This window comes from Nomia melanderi, chromosome 14 (assembly GCF_051020985.1).
Source record: "Nomia melanderi isolate GNS246 chromosome 14, iyNomMela1, whole genome shotgun sequence".
Lineage (NCBI taxonomy): Eukaryota > Metazoa > Arthropoda > Insecta > Hymenoptera > Halictidae > Nomia > Nomia melanderi.
In genome coordinates this window covers 4,694,154-4,714,754 of record NC_135012.1, presented here as the reverse complement: position 1 = coordinate 4,714,754, position 20,601 = coordinate 4,694,154, and the positions used below count along the sequence as shown (strand labels likewise).

General features: G+C 44.3%; 1 protein-coding gene across 23 annotated transcripts in view; it reads left to right on the top strand.

Annotated features, from left to right (window-relative positions):
* Positions 1-20,601, top strand: part of LOC116427086 (uncharacterized) — a 48,243-nt gene that overhangs the window by 12,827 nt on the left and 14,815 nt on the right. For 7 of the 23 annotated variants that reach the window (XR_013000130.1, XR_013000123.1, XR_013000129.1 and 4 more), the window contains exon 3: positions 1,396-1,543. The exons of 7 other annotated variants lie outside the window; for them this stretch is intronic. The gene's annotated coding sequence lies outside the window, so the exon portion shown is untranslated. Of the gene's footprint in view, positions 1-71; positions 242-1,395; positions 1,544-1,645; positions 1,839-18,566; positions 19,844-20,601 lie in introns of those variants that run through there. 9 more of the 23 variants (XR_013000117.1, XR_013000116.1, XR_013000115.1 and 6 more) reach the window with 5 other exon arrangements.

Here is a 20,601-nt window from a genome sequence, read left to right as displayed (position 1 = left end):
ATTGAAGGCTACAGAATTATTTTCTACGCATTCCATCATGATAAATCGACCAATTTCTATAACGTTTTTAGACTTCTACCGAAGAAAGAGCAGGAAAAATCTACTGAGACTGTAGACCAACGATCGATGAACCTTCGGTGCCGTGCTTCGCTATAAGCTTGCTGCGGGTCCCGTCTCCTGAACAAGTAGAGAGGCATTACCGTAATCCAAGAGGAGAAAAGTGAACTCGAAGATCCTCCTAGTAAATATTAACCCTTCATACTCAAAACAATTTCAACGGAAGAAACATATTCGCATAGAACTAAATATTGTTTCCACCGACTATAGATACAACCGTTACAAGCTGTATATTTAACACGTTGAATGCCATGAAGGTCACCGGTGACCCCAACCAAATCGAATTACTATAGTTCATTCAGTTAAACGACTATATGACGACATTTCTATATTACAAACAATGCTACCGAATGCGGCGACATTGAGCAAGGCCAGCGTGCAATAACGCAATTTGATCAAATGATTTACTATTATATTTTTCTCATTTTATGCATTTCTCTCTATGAAATCGTGCGGCGTTCAACGTGTCAACAAGAGAATCCTACAGTTTAGAACGGCGACTTTTAAATGGCTCCGCTACGTAGCCCTCGAGCGTAAACGGTTGATATTCGAAATATTCCCGGTTATTGCCAGCTTTCGTTCCCATCGTCGTCGAGCGTCGACGAAACGTTCCGTCGGAAGCTGTTCACGCTCGAGTTTAACGGACGGCTCCGCGATAAAATATATTGGATAACGGATTATGTAATTACACCGGGAACGATTCGGTGTAATTGGAGGGCGTTCAGGTGACCGGCGGCCGTTCGGCAAACGAGCGGACCGCGCGCCGAGGACTATCCTCTTCGCGCGGCCAAGGAGTCTCGGTGAAAACCGCCACGGCGCGCGTTAAACGCACACCCGCGTTATTTTTGGTCCACAGGCCTACAGAGAGATATAACCTGTCAACTCGTTCGAGCGTTCTCTCTCGCCTTCTCGCTTCCTCTCTCACGTTCTTTCATTGATGCTGGCGTCAGAGACGATCCTGACGTAGGCCTGGACCCGCGCCAAAATTGACCAGGCCTCGTCGGGAGCGTGTACGACTTAGTGTGGCGGTTACTTCGTTAAATACAGTCGCCGCACCGGGGAAGCCTGTGTTGTTCGCCGGGGATCAACAGGGCGCCCTTGTCCCTTCTCCCGTTGCTTCTCTTCCGCGTTCCCGCGTCCAGCCCGAGCGTCGTTCCGCGCGCCTCCACGCCGATGTACTCGCCCGCTTATATATTTTATCAAATCATTTCTATCGATTCGACGACGGACCGATTCACACTTCTCGACACTCTCAATGACTCTTCGCTCATTCTTCAGGTTTACTTTACGTCCGATCCGTATCCTTATACCTTGGCCATAGAGGAATTTAATGGGTAGAGAAGAGGACTTTTGTCGAGGCTATACCGTACTTCTGTAGCGAGGAGGATTATACTCGGAGGAAATACTCGGAGGATTATACTTGGAGGTATCTCTACAGTTCTATTGTAACGCGATGGGGCTGGTTTGATGATACGGGAATGGACAACTATCGGGGCTTTACTGTAATCATTACTCTCGCGCGTTGTAGATCGTATGAGTTCTATGTAGCGGGAGTGTATGTCTACGGGAGCATTCACGGTTCTCTCCCGACGTTGAACAGACACGGACAAGTATCGAGGCATCACCGTAGTTTCTCTGTTACACTTCGAAAAGAGAAGGTCCTACGACAAGGGATTGACGCGGACAGGCGTATACGGTGGCTAAAACGTACAATTACCCAGGTATTATCGTAAATGACCCTCCTGTCGAGGTGTTACCGTACACAATCCCGGTTAAGGTCCGCATTTCCATGCGGCGGCACGCCAACTTCGCCGTGCCGTCGCGTATCGCGTTGAATTATTCGACGCCGCGAATTTTCCAAACTTCGTGCCTATTTAATGGGCTTTAACGCGAGCCTGTCGGCTGGACGGACGCTGGAAAGGACGCGGGAATGCGACTGCCGACAGAGAGGAACTGGATGCGAATGGTATTGATCCGGTACCAGCCGAAACCCCGCGTTTCTCTATAGCTCCTTTCAATTCCGGGGCATTCTTCAGGGCCGGCCGTCCGTGAATTTATGTGCCCTGATGAACGACGGGCACGTGTTGCTTCGCTAACATCGCGTCGCTTCTTTCCGCGCGTTCCCTCCAGCAGGCGTTCGGTTTCTGTCCTTGCAAGTTCGGCACTCGGAATTCAAACTTTTGCGGGTCATATTTATTCTTTGGTAAATCGAACTCATGCTACTTCGAGTTTCTCTATAAAAATGTTCTCTTGACTCTCTTAGACTTTCTAATTTTCAAATTAACTCTGTGATTTCTTTTCCAATTGCGTTCAACAGAAATGCTTTATTGTTAATTCAGTAAGAAAAGAGGAAAATTCTACAATTATTGTGTGTCTACGTTTACTCAGAAGCATTACAATTAATAATAGAAAATAATGTTCAATTCGAACTTAGAAGAATTGACATTTAGATTTGTTAAATTCTGACACGATATTGGAAGTCAAGGGGTTAAAGTCTATGCGGGGGATTAATTTATTGAAAATATTCTTTTTCTTGTATGAAACTACTGTTTATAGATAATATCTTTTCATTTCTTCTTTGACTTTGTCAAACTATGCTCCGTGTCCTCTTGTCGCTCTTGCCCCTTCAGTTCAAGGGAGACGTGGAAAGATATCACCTGTAGATGGTACATCTATTTTGAAATCAATTAACAAAAAGTGATCAATTGTATTGTAATAGAAATAAAATTCACTGTAAAGTTACCATCGCGAAATGAAACACTTCACTGCGTCCATGTAATAATGAGAATAAAATACCGAATTCAGTGTGCACAACTAGTATTCGAACACCGATTCGCTGAAAACGCTCGGAACTCTCGCACAGTAACGACAGCTTTTGCCCCAGCAACGAGGCGAGAGTCCCATTCGACGAAATATCGACTATACTGCGGGTTTATTTAATTCGCGACAGGGAATCCGGGGATTTTATTTTCGAACGGAAGCGAGACGTCAAAGAATGAGATCGCCGTAGGGACGATAGATTATTCATCATCGAAGCCGGAGCGTGTCCGCCTGTTCAGGAGTCTCGTCGTCGTTGAAAATAGTCCGGTCGCAGCGTTCCATTCAGCTCCGACGACACTTATATCGGCGCTCTCTGTTTCCAAGCTCTGTATCGATGAAATCGACGTTTCAATTAGACCGTCCTAAATCGAGGACGAAATTGCGACGAAGATAAACCCCGAGAAACTTGCCCGATGACGTATTGTATCCGCCGCGGCGTTATTAAAGCGACGATATTGTCAATTAATCTACCGATCTGGAACTAGTTATCAATTTATTTCTGTCTTTCCCTACCGCGTCATCGGGTAACACTTTTTTTATTGTCAATTTGTACAATCATTGGAAATAGATCGTCGTCGAAATGTCAATGCCTCGAGCCTCGGAATGCGAACGAGTTCAAGGTATTTTTGCTTGTTATCTGTTGCTTCGATTTGGGAAATTTGTATCGGTGGAAATCTGTTTAAAAATGAATGGTGTCGAGTGGACATTCGGTGGTGACTCACGCGGAGACATTCTTCAATAGTTGTCTTTTCTCGTTGGACGATTGGAATTACTAGTTCATTACTAATTTTCATTCGTTGTTGTAGTTCCTTTTACTAAATTATACTTTTAACCCTTTGCGGACGAAGATTGTTTTTAGTACACAAAACCTTTCGCAGATTCTGCTAAATTAAACACTGAATACTTAAATCATAAAGAATAATAAAACTGTTTACTGATTTTTTGCTGTTAGAATAGTTAAATCATTTATTTGCAATTTGGTATTCCAAACATGGAAGTTTGATCTCAGCAAAATGCCGACATTCGTCTGCAAAGGGTTAACCCTTAATGGAGCAATGACGCCATATAAACAGATATGGCACTTTTATTTATTAATATTTACAATTAACACGTTAAGTATTGCGCTAAGTCACTTCTGTAAATTTCTTTCCGCTTTTTACCTATGTTATGGTTTCTTGGCGGTAAGTCAACTTAAAATACTTCCGACCGGTTGTGGGTTAATATTTTACGGAAGTTAGTTATGAACCAGTTGAATATCGGTTACTCTCGATAATGGCTCGTTAGTGGGAACACAGCTTAACGAACAATGGCGCTGCCGTTCCAAGAACCCCTGTGGTCGCGCATAAATCTTGACGATCCAGAAGGGAGTGAGGCCCGCGGTGTTTCTTCGCGGAAATCAAATCTTTCGAAAACAAATCCAATCGATGCGCTCGTCTCTGTACATCCGCGCTCTCGAATATTGGGTCGCGATTGTTTCCCGGGAAAACAATACTCGACGAAATTGAAGGGAAGACGTATCGGGAAATAAAATTTCCAGCGTGCACGCGTGCAACGGGATTCGGAGCTTTCGTTTTGTTCGTTTCATTCCTGTCGAAAAAAAGGAAAATTGGAAATCGGACGTTAAACCTCTGGTCGAACGCAGGTCCACTCGTTGGTCCTCTCGTGACGTTTGTATCCGTTTGTTTCGAAATTTGACTTTGATGTTTAGTCGGTATATTCAATTTCTAAATTCAACGTTCGTACACAGGTCTGTTTTTCTAATTATACAAGCTAAAGAGAGAAGACAAGGATTGCAACCGTACATTTGCAATACTTCAAAAATATTATATTATACCATTACTTTATTTACAAACATTTGATTACTACTTACATTTCGAAATTCAACGTTCATGGATAATTCTATTTTTCTAAATTATAGAAGCTAAAGAGAGAAGACAATTAAGGATTGCAGCCGTACAATCTTAATACTTAAAAACTATTATATTACATTACTTTATTTACAAACATTTGACTACTACTTCCTCATTATTACTCTAGTGCATTATCATTACTTTATCTACAAACATTTTCTCCCACGAACCACCTAACAAACCAAGAGAGACGATTCCCTTTTCTCCGGAGTAACAAGAAAAACGTCTCGTTAAGAGGAGAACGTACTAAGAACGATCCGAGAACTTTAGAACGCGACTGTATACATCGTTCATTAAAAATTGCAAATCCAAGCGTTCGAATAGTTTCGTTACCAACTGTATATAAACAAACAGTCTTCCAGGAGCAATAGAATAAAGTGTAAGCGGAATAAGTGTCCGCGAAATCTAGTGTTAATTGTTTATCGTTGTCGCGAAGGGGGCCTCCGAGAGAAAAAGACGCGGAGAGATCGATGGACGTAGGTGCTAAATGCGTCTCGAGATGTATATCCGTCGATAGATACGTGGGCAGCTCTCGGACATCGTGGTCGTCGTGAAAATATTTTCATTATAAATAGCAGTCGACCGGCGCGGAAGCCACTCGCGGTTCTTCCTCGCAGCGAGCGAGCGCGCGCGCGCGCCTCCTCGTCTGGCCTGTTTGTCGTTTGGGAAATCTTCCCGGCGTTTCCCTCAGTTATCCGACGTCTCGAAAATGGATTTTCTCCTTTCCTTTCCGTGGAAACGCTCGCGACTCTCCCCTCAACCCGTTTCCTCATCGATGGGAACGCGGGCTCAATCTCGAACGGAGCTCCCGTTAACAATGGACGCTGGGGATGTTCGAGAGGCAGCCGTTTCGAAGGGAATAAATAAGCTTGTTTATTTATTTGTCGGCACCGAGCACGGCAATTCCCTTTTTCTGTTATTTATTGCGACGTTCCTTTCTTCGTTCTCGATATCTGTGATCGAGACGGATGTCCTTTCTCGTTGCTCGGTCTCGAATCGGAGGTTCAATGTTACAGTTTTATTTACATTGCCATTGGTAACACTAGAACCATCGAGCATTCAATATGATTGATATGTAATCTCTATAAAAATTGTAATAGATTATTCTCAGTTTCTTCCGGCATTCATTATAGTATTCAGGTGAAATTATTTATTTTCACTTTTAAGACAACCCTTTGCACTCGAGGGTTCTGGAGCAGAGCCATTTCAAATTTGCTGTTAAATATATTATAACATTTATATGTATAATCGATAGAAAACAGTAAAATACATCTATGACTTTTGTCTTCATGCACATATCATTTATTTATAAGTCCATATGCTTTTTCTATTAAAATTACTTCGAATCGCTGGTAGTGTCACTGAGAAAAATCTTCGAGTGCATAGAGTCAATAATTGCGAAACAAGAAATCGAAAGTAGTCATTTTGACTGGTAGTTCTAGTGTTAAAGTCTTGTGTTAAGATCGTTTATGCGGAAATTCAAAAGATTATGAAACTTCGTGTAGGTAGAGTAAAATACATTGCAATCTTTTTCGTGCCGAATTTTACTTTGAAACCACCCCCAAGATTATCTCGAGCTTTCACGTCTACAGAATTCCATCTTGCAATTTTATAGACGTAAGAGAACTATGTATGTTTCGTTAAAACTTCTGTTCGCTATCTCTTCCCGTAATCAAGATAACCCACAGGAAAGAGAACTTCTGATTTTCTTCAAGGGCTTTCACCCCTTCAAAGCAAAATTTGTACGAAACAAATTGCAATATATTAGGACTTACTCTCCTTACACACAAAGTTTCACGATTTTCTGAGTTTCCAGGTTCCACAGCTTCTCCTGTAAGAAACGTTCAGCTGTAGATAGAACGAATTCTCTTCGCGCCTCCGGAATTTGTCTCTTCAGATAGTTCAATGTATCTCCAACTTCCGCGGACACTGGCCATAAATGCATGAAAGTCGATCAGTCTAGTAGACACTGCATTGGTTCATGGAATAACAGAGATTAAAGTTTGACTCCCGGAATCCGGGTGAAAAAGAAGCTGCAGTGAGTTAGGTGGGAACCAGATGCGCCGCGTTACCTCGCGAACGGATTTCGTTCACCTGGCATTCAGCGGAACCACGGAAAAATCGTCGAGCCCTCTCTCTTTCTCTCTTGGGGAAAGCGTGGGGAGCCAGGTTTTATGGTGGGGGACGAGCTCGATCTGTCTTCGTCGTTTATTCTCTGCCCCATTTGCCGGAATATAGGTCACGGAGTTCAGCAACCCTCCTCACCCGGGTCGACCACTGTACGGGTTGACTTGAATAAAATTTATCCGGTACACCGATTCCCCATGATGCCCCCCCCCCCCTCTCCGTCGTTTTCTTCGTTATTCTTTCTCCATCGTTCGAGCCGGTATCGTGTTCTATCTCTTTCAACGCGTTCCCAATCGAACGGGGATGGTTGCCTTCTGACCTTTCGCACTCGAAAGGTTTTCAAAATATTCAATACTTTCTAGCGACACGCTAATCGGGTCGTTCAGAAGCCAATGCGGTTAAATCGAGAAAAGAAAATTTGAGATCAATGTTTTTTAACGCTTAACAGACCAATGCTGCCATATAAGCGACATGGCAATCATTTCGTTACTTTCGTCACTGTTATTGTTGTAATATGTACAATTAACACGTGAGGCATTGTGTTAGGTTCGTTCTGTGAATGTTTCCGCTTGTTATATGTGTTATGGCGTTTTTTGGTAGATCAACGTGAAGTACTTTCGGTTAAGGTTAATACGTTGCATCTGAAATTATTGTACAACTTATTCAGAAGCTATGAAAAGGGCTTTCTGTATCCACGTAGCTAAGACGCTTGTTTGAATATTATTTTGCAGGTAACGAGTAGATTCTCCCATCTCTTTGGAGCACGCTTCATTTAGAGACTAAGGCAATACCGCGTTGTTATTAATTAAGCGTGGCGCGGTTAATATTTGAGCTAGCCGTCACGGCGTTTTACCTTCGCGGAGAAGAATCTCGCTAAAGCAAATTCCGTGGAACCGTGGACCAATTCTTATCAAGGATAATAACATCATCTAACCGAGTAATCCTCGTCAAAGTTGCTATTTTAAACCATCAATCTCAAAAAGTGATCCAAGAGCAAGGTTCCCAAAACGAAGAACACACGTGTCTTTATCACAAGGATAATAACATCGTCTAACCGAATAATCCTCGTCAAAGTTGGTATTTTAAACCATCAATCTCAAAAACTGATCCAAGAGCAAGTTTCCCAAAACAAAGAACTCACGTGTCCCTATCACAAAGATAATAACATCATCTAACCGATTAATCCTCGTCAAAGTTGGTATTTTAAACCATCAATCTCAAAAACTGATCCAAAAGAAAATTTACCAAAACGAAGAACATACGTGCCCTTATCACAAGGATAATAACATCATCAAACTTCCTATTTTAAGCCATCAATTTCAAGAACTGATCCAAGAGCAAGTTTCCCGAAACAAAGAACTCACGTGTCCCTATCACAAAGATAATAACATCGTCCACCAAAATAATTATCATCGAAGTTGATCATCTAAAGTATTCAACGATAGTTTCAAGAACTAATCCAGGAGAACGTTTTCCAAACCGAAAAGCAGTCGTTTCACCAAAAGCAGCGTGAAATGTGAGACCAGAGAGAACCGAGAGTAGATCGTGTTTAAACAGAGAGAAAGAGAGAGAGAGAGAGAGAGAGCGAAGAATCTCCCTCTGCTCTCCATGAATATCGCAGGGCTCCTGAAATGGAGCCTGAGGGTATCGACACAGGTCAGGTGATCGAAATTACCAGGGCAACGAGCGTGAATGATCGCGGTAATGTCGTAATAGGCGATCGACACGTCGGCTAATAGCGGAGAATATACAGCTAAAATAATACAGGTTGGCCAGTCGCCAGCATCTCTCTCTCTCTCTCTCTCTCACTCTTTCTCTTCTCTTTCTCTCTTAATCTCTCTCTCTCGCTCTCTCTCTTTTCTTCTCCATTGTCTTTTTAACCGGGCAACAAGAGCACGGCGTTGCTCGGAGTGCGCAGAACGAGGAAATCGGCGATCGGGCCGGAATGTATTTTTCGTTGTTAGACAACCTCCCCCCGTCCTCCGCGCCGTTACAAATCAGGCGAGAAACAGGCGTCCACCGGCGCGGCGGTTTCCCGCTATTCCGGGAAACCGGCGACGCGCGGGATCGATAATTTTGCGTCTGGCTTCGCCACCGGAACGCGATCTCCAGATCGGTTTCCACCGCAAGGATCGCCCGGACACCGTACCGAATTAGGATTATTGCCGCCTGGTACGTCACCTTGTTATCCCATCGGAATCAGATGGCTTCAGCGACGCCCGAGACGCTTTGGGATCATCGATCATTGATGGCCGAGGGATTGTAATCTTTGGATCGTCATCGGCAGATGTTTCTTCTGTTGAATTGTTGAAAGATATTGAGTTAGTAACTTGGAGAGTTTTATCTAAAGCGGATGGTTTGATATTTTGTTTGATTACTGTTCACTATTATTTTAATGAACGTTTCATTTAATATCGTAGGTGTTCAGTGGATTTGCGTAGAAGAGTATTTCAATTGCGATAGAAGATCGCTGTTGCCGGTTTTGAAGTGATTCCTTCGGTCGACGCGGAATTGGAATTAGCGAGCCGGATAGAAGAATTGTTCCATGACGATCTGCAGATTGTTTCGGTGGCTTCTCGTGTTGGTAGGATTCGCTGATAAATGTGTATCGACGACGGGTGCGTGCCAACGGAGCTTGGCATCGTGTCGCAGTAATTAAGGAGCCGCGAAGGAAGTGTGTGTTAGTGGAAGAAAGTAGCTGATGAAGTTCTAAGTCGAGTTAGTCTTCGCTGATCGAATTTATGATGGTTCGGTGCTTTAGATTTTTGAGTCGCCGATAGTTTTCAAGGTGGGGGATCGGTGATTCAGCGGGCAAGGTCATCCGAGGTAGTCCAAATTACATAATGAAGCGGTCTTGACACCCTGAATCATCGTCCCTCGCGTTCCTCGGGGCGTCTCGACCTTCGTTTTATCGACGAGACGCGGCACCCGAAACCACTTTCCCTCTGGAATTGTGGACTATGATTGAGGGCGTGGAAATAGAACGTCTAGTCGGGCGAGTAGAATGTGACAGTCCCCATCCAGACGAGTAGTTTACGGTGGCTCTTGTTGGGACAAGTAGAACACGATTGTTTCGAATCAGACACAGTGGAATGGGACTGTGCCCAGCTGAACCAGTCGGACAAGTAGAATTATGACGGTCCGTTGTTAGACAAGTAGAATATGTTGTCGTCGATCAGGCAAGTGGAAGATGAAGTATCTACCTACACAAGTGAAATATGAACGTGTTTGTAATAGATGCGACAATGTTTACAAGTAGAAGGTAGTCTTCAGATCATAACCAGGAGAAGATGACAGTCAAGTGAAACAGGACTATTCTCAGTCAGACAAGACAAGCGACTCTCCAGTTCAATCGATTAGGAACTTTATCCCACAAGGTCCTATAGACTATTTCCTAAAAATATTCCTTTAAATTTGACATTTTAATTCATAACGATTCCCTTGCAGGTGAATAATTCTAACCTCTCATTCTAAGGTCAAACATAACCGGTCTAATGGTAACATTAAGAATAAGCAGTCGTCGGAAGATCGTCCAGAGGAAGTTTGGGTTAGATGTAGAGGGTTCAAAGAGCAGCAGATATCCTTTATTCGGCTGTTTAACACGCGGAGGGTGGCCGATGCGTCTGTCCAGGGAGAGTAGGTCGTTTCCATGGCGACAAGGGGTGCATCGGACTGGCACGTATCGCTAAACCGAACGTACCCCCCTGGCGGCCTCTAACCTACCTTTCTCCCTTCTTCCCTCTCACCCTCATATATATATATATATATATATATATATATATATATATATATATATAATACATATAATATATACATATATAAGTATGTATACATTTATATACAAGGTGTTTCCGAAGTCATAGTACAACTATAAAGAAATTACACACGAAAACTTATCTAGAAATCATAGAATAACTTTTTCCCATTGATACCCTTCACCTTCGAGACAATAATATTTCAAATCTGTCTGCCATGTCTCTACGACTTACCCTTCTCACTTACAAACATCAATAACACCATCGAAATTGACCATCTCAGAAATGAAGTCTCCACGAACATTTGATTCTAATCGATTTACTTTAACACAAACAATTAAATAGCTTCACTTGGTTGTGCCGTTCACGAAACACCCTGTACGTATTTGATATATACATGTATATCCAACCTCCTGCGGAACATCCTGCCGTACTCTCCAGCTACCTCCTCGCGGCCGGGTCATCCCTCCCGCAGGAATTAGGTTACTTCCTGGAATTGGGTTTTCCGGGCGATTCCTCCCGCGCGTGAAAAATTCACCCTTGCCCGCGACCGCTCGTTCCCGGAACAATGCCTCGGCCAACGGACCTGTGATTTTCCCCGTCCCCTCTCACCACGCCATGCCACGCCTCGCCGCCCGGCCTCTTTCAAACGAACCCCCGAAAACCATTAATTACCATCGGTCCCCGATGCTCGAATCGCTCGATGGAACGAATAGAAGCGTGATTAATTCTGCGCTACTGATAATAGCTCTGACCCACTTTCCATCCGCCGCCCCTGCTTCTCTTTCTCCCTCCCACCCTTCTTTTTTCGCTCGCTCGCTCGCTCGCTCGTTCGTTCGCTCGTTCGCTCGCTACCCGATTCTCTTTCTCTCCGCTCGTTTTCACCGGCCAACAACTGGACCGGGGTCGGTCCTCCAAGGTGAACCTTTGAACCGAGCGAGATGGTGTCGCGGTTCAATCTACCCCCCGGTATATTTAGCGTCGAGTGGCGGTCTTGTCTTCAAAATTATCGGTGAAATTTTCCTTGAGTTGCGTGAGACTTGTTCTTTTGTTGTGTTGCTCGATATTGGTGTATACCGAGCACTCCGATTGTTTTGTATTTTGTTGTAGAAGCTGCTGGTTTATTCAGATGTTTGATGGAGGTTTAATCTACCCCTTGACTATTGTTGGTGCGTTTAGAATTTGGTTTCGGTGTACTGTTGGTACCTGTATAATGTTATTGATAATTGCAGCAGAGCTTGCTTAGATCTAAGTGAATTCTAATTCAACAATTCTGGTTTTTGTTAATAATATGTATTATCTAAATGTGATTAGATTAGATTGGTTTGATTTAGTTTAATTCAGCGCTTTCATAGTTTTAATACACTTTTTTTAGAAGTTTTGATGCGAAATTCTGCTGTAGTCGATGGGTTAAGGTTCGTCTGTTTAATTGGCAGGGAAGAAGCTGTATCCTTTCAATAATTATAAGACGAAGCTGAACTAATGTTTAGGGGTAGTTAAATTTGCGTTTAAATAGATTTTCTTTTTTGATGTTTGAATTAATATCTTCAAGGATGTTGAGAAGGTTTCTCCTGCGGATGGCAACCCTTCAAACCAATTAGGATTCAGTTGGTAAATTCAATTTCGAGCGGTTCTCTCGCTGACACTCGAGGCTGCATACAATTGACATTCCTACAATATTTTTCTTTGATACAGGAGAGGTCAGTTTCCTAGTTACGGGACGCCAACCGTATTGAATTACAAAGAATCATCCTCCGAGTAAATGCGATCTGTCCTCGGTAATATTGAAATTCAGCTGGTAACTGAATTTCCAATGAAATTCGGCTAGGATTCGAACTTTTATGAATTCTAAAGGCTTCGGTCCATTATCTTTTAACGCGTCCAGGATGATCCTTGCGTGAGAGCGTGTCATCCATATTGAATTACAAAGAACTACTTTCTCGACGAATATAATCTTCCTCTGAATACATTAAAGTACAGCTCGCAAATCAAGCTCCAATTAGTATCGTCTGCAAATTGAATTTTCTGTAATCGAAAATTCGGATATCTCTCTCCGATGCAAGAAGTCACTTGCAATCGATTCAATGAAAAATCACTTATTCAATTATCGAACTTAATTCAATCTGGCGAATTCGATGCAAACTGATTCAATTTTCGCGGTCAACAATGCGGCAGGAAGGTTAAGAAATTTTCGTAACAAACTGATAATGGTAAAAAGCTTCTTCATCTAGAAAAACAATTCACAAAATTTTAGAAAAAATCATTTGATTATTTTCATCATTGTTATTGTTGTAATAGTTACAATGAACACGTTAGGTATCCTGATAGGTTGCTTCTGTGAATTTCTTTCTTGTTGTCGATGTTACGGTATTTTTTGGCGGTAAGTCAATTTGAAATACTTCCGTTCCGTTAAGGGTTAACATTTGCTAGGGTATTAATCCTCCTCAAAGAATCCTCGCGTGCGACGTATCGATTGGCCGCGCGTTAACACGTTTTTTGCCGCGGGAATGTTTGCGCAAACCGGTGGTTCCGATGCATCGGCAAACGGAACGCACCCACCAACTACAATTTCAGTCTCTTCCGCGGGCGTCATCCTGCGGAACAGCGCGTCCCGGCTGATTCAGGATGCGTCATCGAATGCGAATAGCCTGGTCGCGTGTCGCGAACGATTCACGAAGTTGAAGGTAGTTCGCGTTGAATAAAAGATAAGAAACCGCTTTTTCGAGGGCAACGATTCGGCCTTCGAGTTCCGTCGGGCGGAATCGTTCATCCTCCTTCCAGACGTCTATAAATCTCTCAATAATCATCGATTAACACATTCTCGATCGGCAATTTTACGCAGAAACTATCTCATGTTACTGGTTATTATTCCGTAATTAAATATGAAGGTGAGACAATCTAAATAAACTTCAATATACTTTATTTATTGTAATGAATTGAAATGAAACTTTGGACGTATCTTTTATGTAACTTTGAATATATTGCTTTTGCAATATTCTATATTGCCGTGCGTATCAAAATTTGAAATGGCTAATGCTAATGTTCAACAATGCGTTAACCGAATGGCAATCGACGAAGAACAGATTTATTCGTCCACCGCGAAGCTTTGATAAGTTCCAAAGTAGACGAAGATCAGTTTTCAATTTTATCGTCTATTAGGTAATTAACAACGACAAAGATCTTACGGTTAGATAGATAAGTGTTAGTTACCGAAGAAGCTCGTGTTATTAAATTAAACTTAAAACTCACAGAAAATTTCTGTAAAATAATTCTATTTCATTTGACACCAATGGCATAAGTATGACTTGCTTAATAGCAGTTTCATTGATTAACGCTAGAACTACTAGGTGGGTCAAAATGATAAATTCCTAATTTCTTCTTTTAGAATTACTGCAGAGGTACAGATACTTCTTTAAGAAATAGTTAAGGAAGCTGATTTAATATCTAAACTGAACTATAAATCAAGAGAAATCGTAAGAAATTCAAGCTTATAGCTTAAATAACGAAATTTTAAAGGCTTATTTTAAATTCAATCGAAATCTCAACGCACTCTTACGGGTTCCACGCAAAAATCTCAAGAAACCTACTTCTCCGATCAATTTCTCAAAATTATAATTCTTCCAATTCGCGTTTCGCGAGGACCCACGGTTCATTTGTCGAACAACCAGCCTTACCGCGTCGTCGAGCGAGCGTCGCGGTGTTTTTTAAAAAGGGGACACCCTGTATTATTCCAGGGGATACAGAGGTGCACGACCTAGTTACGCTTGGGCGTGTTATATAGGTCATAGACACCATTCGCAGCCGGTCATACGTAGACGCACGCACGTGCACACGGTCACCCACACAGGAGCGCGGCGAGCTTGATACCTGCGCGATGGGAACCAGGAGTACAGTAGTTTCCAGGGAAACGCGGGCTCCCGAATATGGGACGGTAAAAGTTTTACAGCTGACGTATACGGTCGATCCCCCGCGAAATTATCAACCGCGATCAAACGGATTGTCCCCGGGAACCGGAAACACGGGTCACGAAACGAGCAGCTGAGCCGGGCTGGCTGGCTGGCTGGCTGTTTGGTAGTCCCGTGCGCCCTTTTCCCGACCGAATGTCTTGGCACAGATCCTGGAAATCTGCTCCCACCGTCGAACAAGGTTGCCGCTAATTGGCGGCGCGTCTTTTGCATTTCGTTCAGGTTTTTACGACTTCCGCGAACGATTCGTCTATCCACTGGAGACTAATCGGGTCGTTTTCCTTAGAATTCCATCAGTGAAATTCGGCGAAGTGTCGTTTCACGGATGAACTAGTAGCGAGGCACTACTGCAGTTCGCTGGAAGTACGATTTATAGGCACACTCGATCGAAGCGTTGATTATCATCGATTCTCCACGGTTATCGGGGTGTTTCTCTATGAACTTGTAGCGAGGCACTACTGTAGTTCGTTTGGAATACAATTTATGGACACACTCGATCGAAGCGTTGATTATCATCGATTCTCCACGGTTATCGGGATGTTTCTCTATGAACTTGTAGCGAGGTGCTACTGTAGTTCGTTTGGAGTACGATTTATAGGCACACTCGACCGAAGCGTTGATCATTATCGATTCTCCATGGTTATCGGGATGTTTCTCTATGAACTAGTAGCGAGGCACCATTGTATTTTCACTGAACGTTCCATCAGTGGTTCTCAGACTGAGTCTACGTAGCATCAGGTATACTTACAGATCTCCTTAAGTAACATATGCGCGTTAATAGTCAAACATTATTGCTCGATGGTTATTTCATGTTTTCCCCTCGTTTCTCACGAATCACAGAGAAGGATATCTTTCGAACGATCCGCCTAGAAAAGAGGAATGTATCCGGCGACCCTCTGGACGCGGCTTCAGCCAGGACCTTCGGTTTTTCGACGTTCCACGGCACGGCCGTGAGCGTAAAAGAGAAAGCGTCGCGTTTCTCCCCGGTTAAGAGGCCCCTTCCCGGCCCGACCTCCGTGTTCTCCTCGACGCGCGCCCCGGTTAACGGGAAAAAAGAGCGCCGCGAGACCCTGGCTGGATCCGGCGTGCACCGGACCCTGTGCACGCGGGCTCGCGTGCGCACAACAGAGTAATTTGTAGCGTTTCAAGTTGCGCCGCGGCTGAGTGTGCGTGAAACATCGATCGTTTTCATTCAAATCGCTTTGCGGAATAAATTCCCTGGTAAACGGTCTCGGGGCCGACGCGTACGCTCCGTCCGTTCTCGACGGCCGGCTGGCCGCCGCGCCGCTTGTTTATCAGCGGAAGATTAACGGCGGCGAATGCTCGCGAACGGGGGAACGGATCTCGGGGCTGGAACCGCGGCTTCGAAGTTTCTCTCGAATCGCCGGATTCCGTTTCTTCCGGCAATCCGATTACTCGGCAGCTCGGAAGTTAAACGAAGCTGTGAAAAACGTTAACGTTAGTTGCTTTATCCGAGGCGACTGGGAACGGAGGTTTCCTTCAGAAGTCTTTAACAGTAGATTTACGGACGTTTATTTTAAACTTTATTCTATTGTTACAAGAAAACTACGTGTTCGTCTATATAAATCGCGAGAATTATAACTTCAAAACCAGACTATTGCAATGCGTATTCGTATAATTGCACAAATCAAAATCGACTTAAACTGATACTAAATAAATAATTAGAAAATGAAATATCCGTCAAATTGACAGGTTCCGTAAACTAGTGTTAAGTAAACAGTTCACATCTTCCAATGAGTTGTAGGCGACATTTGAGACGAATTGTACGATAGAACATGTATGAGTTAAGGAAGTTATTGTTCTTATACTTCACATGTTTGTCGATTATACGGATTTAAATGTTGTGTGTAAGGCTTTATAACGAAAGTCACCTCTCGAGTGTAAAGGGTTGATATTGGATTGTTATCTGTAGTTTAAACAATTCTGGATATAATACTTATTAAGGTTTCCTTCGTTTCAGGTTTAATATTGAGTTATTATCAATAGTTCAAACAGTTCTAGCTATGATACTCATTAAATTATTATATTCAGTTGAATATTAATATCAACTCTTTAAACTTAAGTCTTTCAAGTTCTCAACAGTTACCAATGAGTTATAGACGACGTTCTTTCAAACGAACTGAAGAGAACAATAAGAAACAGAGTTATTCGAATATTTTACACATTCGTGGATTATACGAAGCTTAATATTGTGCATAAAACTTTATAATTCTGGTGTATCAAATCGAACGGTGACTGAGAGTCACCTCTCCAGTGCAAACGGTGAAATATTGAACTTTATTTTTCCTGTGTCGAGTGGAGTGGTGGTTGAGAGTCACCTCTCGAGTACAAAGGGTTAATAGCAAGGTAGCGCTGATTACGTTTGTATATCAAAATAGAAGCTGTATCGTGGTCGCCTTATGTTTGTGGAATATTTCCGTAAGGCACGAGAGAAATTTCGTACGCGATAACGCGACCGCGAGTGGTTCGGAGCTTTTAAAAGCCTTCTGGTAACGATTAAGCGCTGCATGGAGCACAAGACCGTCCCTCAAGGACGCGTCCGAAGCAGTAATCCGAGGGAAGCATGGAAGGAAAAAAGAAGTTGGATAATAAAATGGATCCTCCGGGTCGTTAATACCCGATGGGATATCATTGGGCGCGTATGCAACGTTCTCTCCTCCATTTTTCCTCTGTTGCAGCCTGGCTTTCCGTTGGAAACTGGTCGCGAGATTAAGGATAACGCTCGCCTCCAGTCCGCGTTTTCATTTGCGGAGCACGCTTTTCCGTGGCCAAGTATCAAGTCAGCCTCCTTCCCTCTGTCGCTAACGAATCCCTTTCTATTTTCTTCGACAAATGGATCATGACGATTGGATTGCGGATGTCGAACGAATGTCTTCCTAAAGGTTTCCTTAAAGACCCAAATCAATTACTCGCGCGTTGGGCGTACGAACTTGTCGCTCTCTCACGCTCAGAGCAACAAACAAGACAACTCACTATCCCCATTTTCTAGAATCTCCAGAAACGTCTCCCTCCAACAAGATTGAAGATGTCCCGCCGCAAACTTTACATTTCATCAATTTCCCACACGGATAAAATCAAAGAGAATCAAGACTAGAAATCCCAAGATCAAGAAGCCTACAGAAAGCGGATTAACTTCAACGAACGAGATAGCGAGCACATCGAAAAAGATCCACGGAACATAGATTCCATCAATCGTCATCTCCAACCCCCTAAGAGGAGCGTCTCAACCCCGATCACGAACCGTCCGCACGCAAGCTCGACGAATCATCCGGTTGGCAAACACCGTTCCATAAACTCCCACGCGGAAGTATCATCGGGCATCAGCGGCAGCACAATGACGTCGCTGCGATCCACATCCGCGCCTCACGCCAGAGCGATTCATTCCACACCCGTTACACTCGAGCGGCGCGCGCGCACGCGTGCACCTACCTTCTCGCCCGACGTTCTCTGTCTTCTCTCTCTCTCTCTCTCTCTCTCTCTCTCTCTCTCTCTCTCTTTCTCTCTCTCTGTTACTCTCCTTCGGGTTGCTCGCGCGCGGTTTCCTCCCGCTGCTCCTCGTCCCGCCCGCCTGCCCGTGTCTTTTTTCTCTCCCCGTCTCAAAAATTCACCTCCGATCCCCTTCAGCAACCCTCGGCTGCATCTCCGACCGGCCGCGAGCTCCCTTCTTCCCAGTGCTCTATAGTTTATCTCTCCCACCCTCTTTCTCTCTGTCTCCGTCTCTCCGCTGCCAATTCCCCTCTCCACCCCTCCGTGTCACTCTATCTCTCTCTCTCTTTCCCTTTCTCTCTCTCTCTCTCTCTCTCTGTATACTTCTCTCCTCGTCCGCGCGATCAGAGGCACCGCCGAGCAGCGCGGTTTCTCTCTCAGTCTCTCGCGCAAAGCGGTCTCGTGGCGACGTGCGTCGCGTTTCACTCGATAGATTGCGGCTGGTCCAGGTCTCTCCCTTTTTCCTTTCTCTTTTTCGCTGCCACTTCCCGCCACTTTCGTCGTTATCCCCCTCGGTCCTCTACTTCTTCAAGTTCAACTTCTTCCTCCTCGTCATCTTCTTCATCTCTTCTTCTTCTTCTTCTTCTTCTTCTTCTTCTTCTTCTTCTTCTTCTTCTTCTTCTTCTCCTTCCTCTTCTTCTTCTTGTTTCCGTTGACTCGGTTTCCCATCGATTCTTTCCTACGATCAACTCCCTCGTCCAATCCCCCCACCGTCGGTTTCCCTGCTTTTCCCACCGCATTTCCGCCCGGCAGCAACGCGCGAGGGGATGGAGCGTCGCGGAAAAGAAACGGCAGCTCGGCCGAGATAGCCGGCCGCGGCGCACGACAGAGAAAGAGTGGCACTGCTATTTTCGAGACGCCGTGGAGCCCGGCCAACGCGCGCGTCCGGTTCACCGGACGAAAAAAAGAAGGCGACCCGCCGTTGCGGGTTGGAAGGTCGTCGACGATCCGCGGAACGCCGCGCCGCGGATCCACGGAGCCCCTTCGGATCCTCTGGAAACGTGTGAACCGCGCGAGATCGTGTTTGAAACTCGGAAGTTTCCGCTGGTTCCGTCCTCTTCTGGGAGAGTCGTGCCGCGTCGCTCGAGGAGGATGCAAGCCGAATTCCGACGGCTCCGTTCGGCGATCTAGGCCCTGTTACGCGAGTGATCGGGCCGATCACACGATCCCCGGGTGCTGTTGACCTGCATTAACCCGATCGACACCGGGAACATTGGCTCTCGTCGACTGGAGATCGCTGATTGACGCTGATTCGTGATCAGCTGGAGGATACACGCGATAGAGGATCATCTCGCTTCGACTTTCTCCGATGCGTTTAGCGGCTTTCTATTAAAGGGCTCGCCGCTGCCCACTGGGATACGCGGACGGTGTGATTTGATTTTAGAGGATTCCACGAGCAGGGACAAGGCAGTTCGCGGGAAGTGAGTGTTTCGTCGTGGTTGATGATGTTTGAGGAACTGGATCGCGCGGGATCTATTGTTCGCTGTGGAAAACAGGTGTAGAATCGAGTTGTACCAGGGGTAACAGGGACAGAGAGGTGGGAGGATGACTGTGTTGGAGACTTTACTGTGATTACGAGCTACCTTGCGGCGATGGTTCCCGTTCTTTGTCAATTAATCGTCATGGAGAGCGGTTTGCGGAGGTTTGTGGTGGATCTCGTAGTTGCTGTTTGATTGTTCTCTAGCTGTTCTCCGCGGTCGACCGTGGAACGCGGTGAACTGGAGGGAGAGTGCGGGTTTTATCGGGTTTCTGCGTCAAACACTGTCAGACTTGTTCAAACCGTAGTATTCTAATGAAAACGTTGAACGAGATGCTTAGTTTCGAGATGGTTTTATGGGATTTCATTGGATCGGAGGAAGAAGCATGTTATTTGAATGAGTTTGATCTCGTTTAGTGGACACTAATGAAGTAGTACAGGATTGTTTAATGTCTTCGGAATCCTGGAGTGTGCAGTCGAGTAAATTTATCTTTTATTTCAACTTCAGTGAATCGCTAGATGGAAATCTATGTTTGTGCAAACGTCTGGGAGTTTTCGATGTCATTGAAATCGTTCAAATTGTGCAATGTTCGTTCCCTTTTTCGAGTCAAGCGATCGATTGCCTTCCAATCATTCTTTTATTCTTTTTACGTAAATAGAATGATCTTATTAAAGGTCAAAGGGGAATGGCTATGAAAGTGGCATTGATAAATTGAACCCACAAAGTTTCAATGAATTATAGGAGACGCCAGCGCAATTGATCAAAGAGATTACCGTGAAAACTGAATTGCGAATATTCATGAAATCATGTGATTGATTGTTGTAATACGCATATAAAGATTCCTTAAAATTGTTATCATCGAGTGCAACGTAAAGTCTTCACTCTGTTTAAGACCCATTGTTCCGTAAACAATGAGAATATC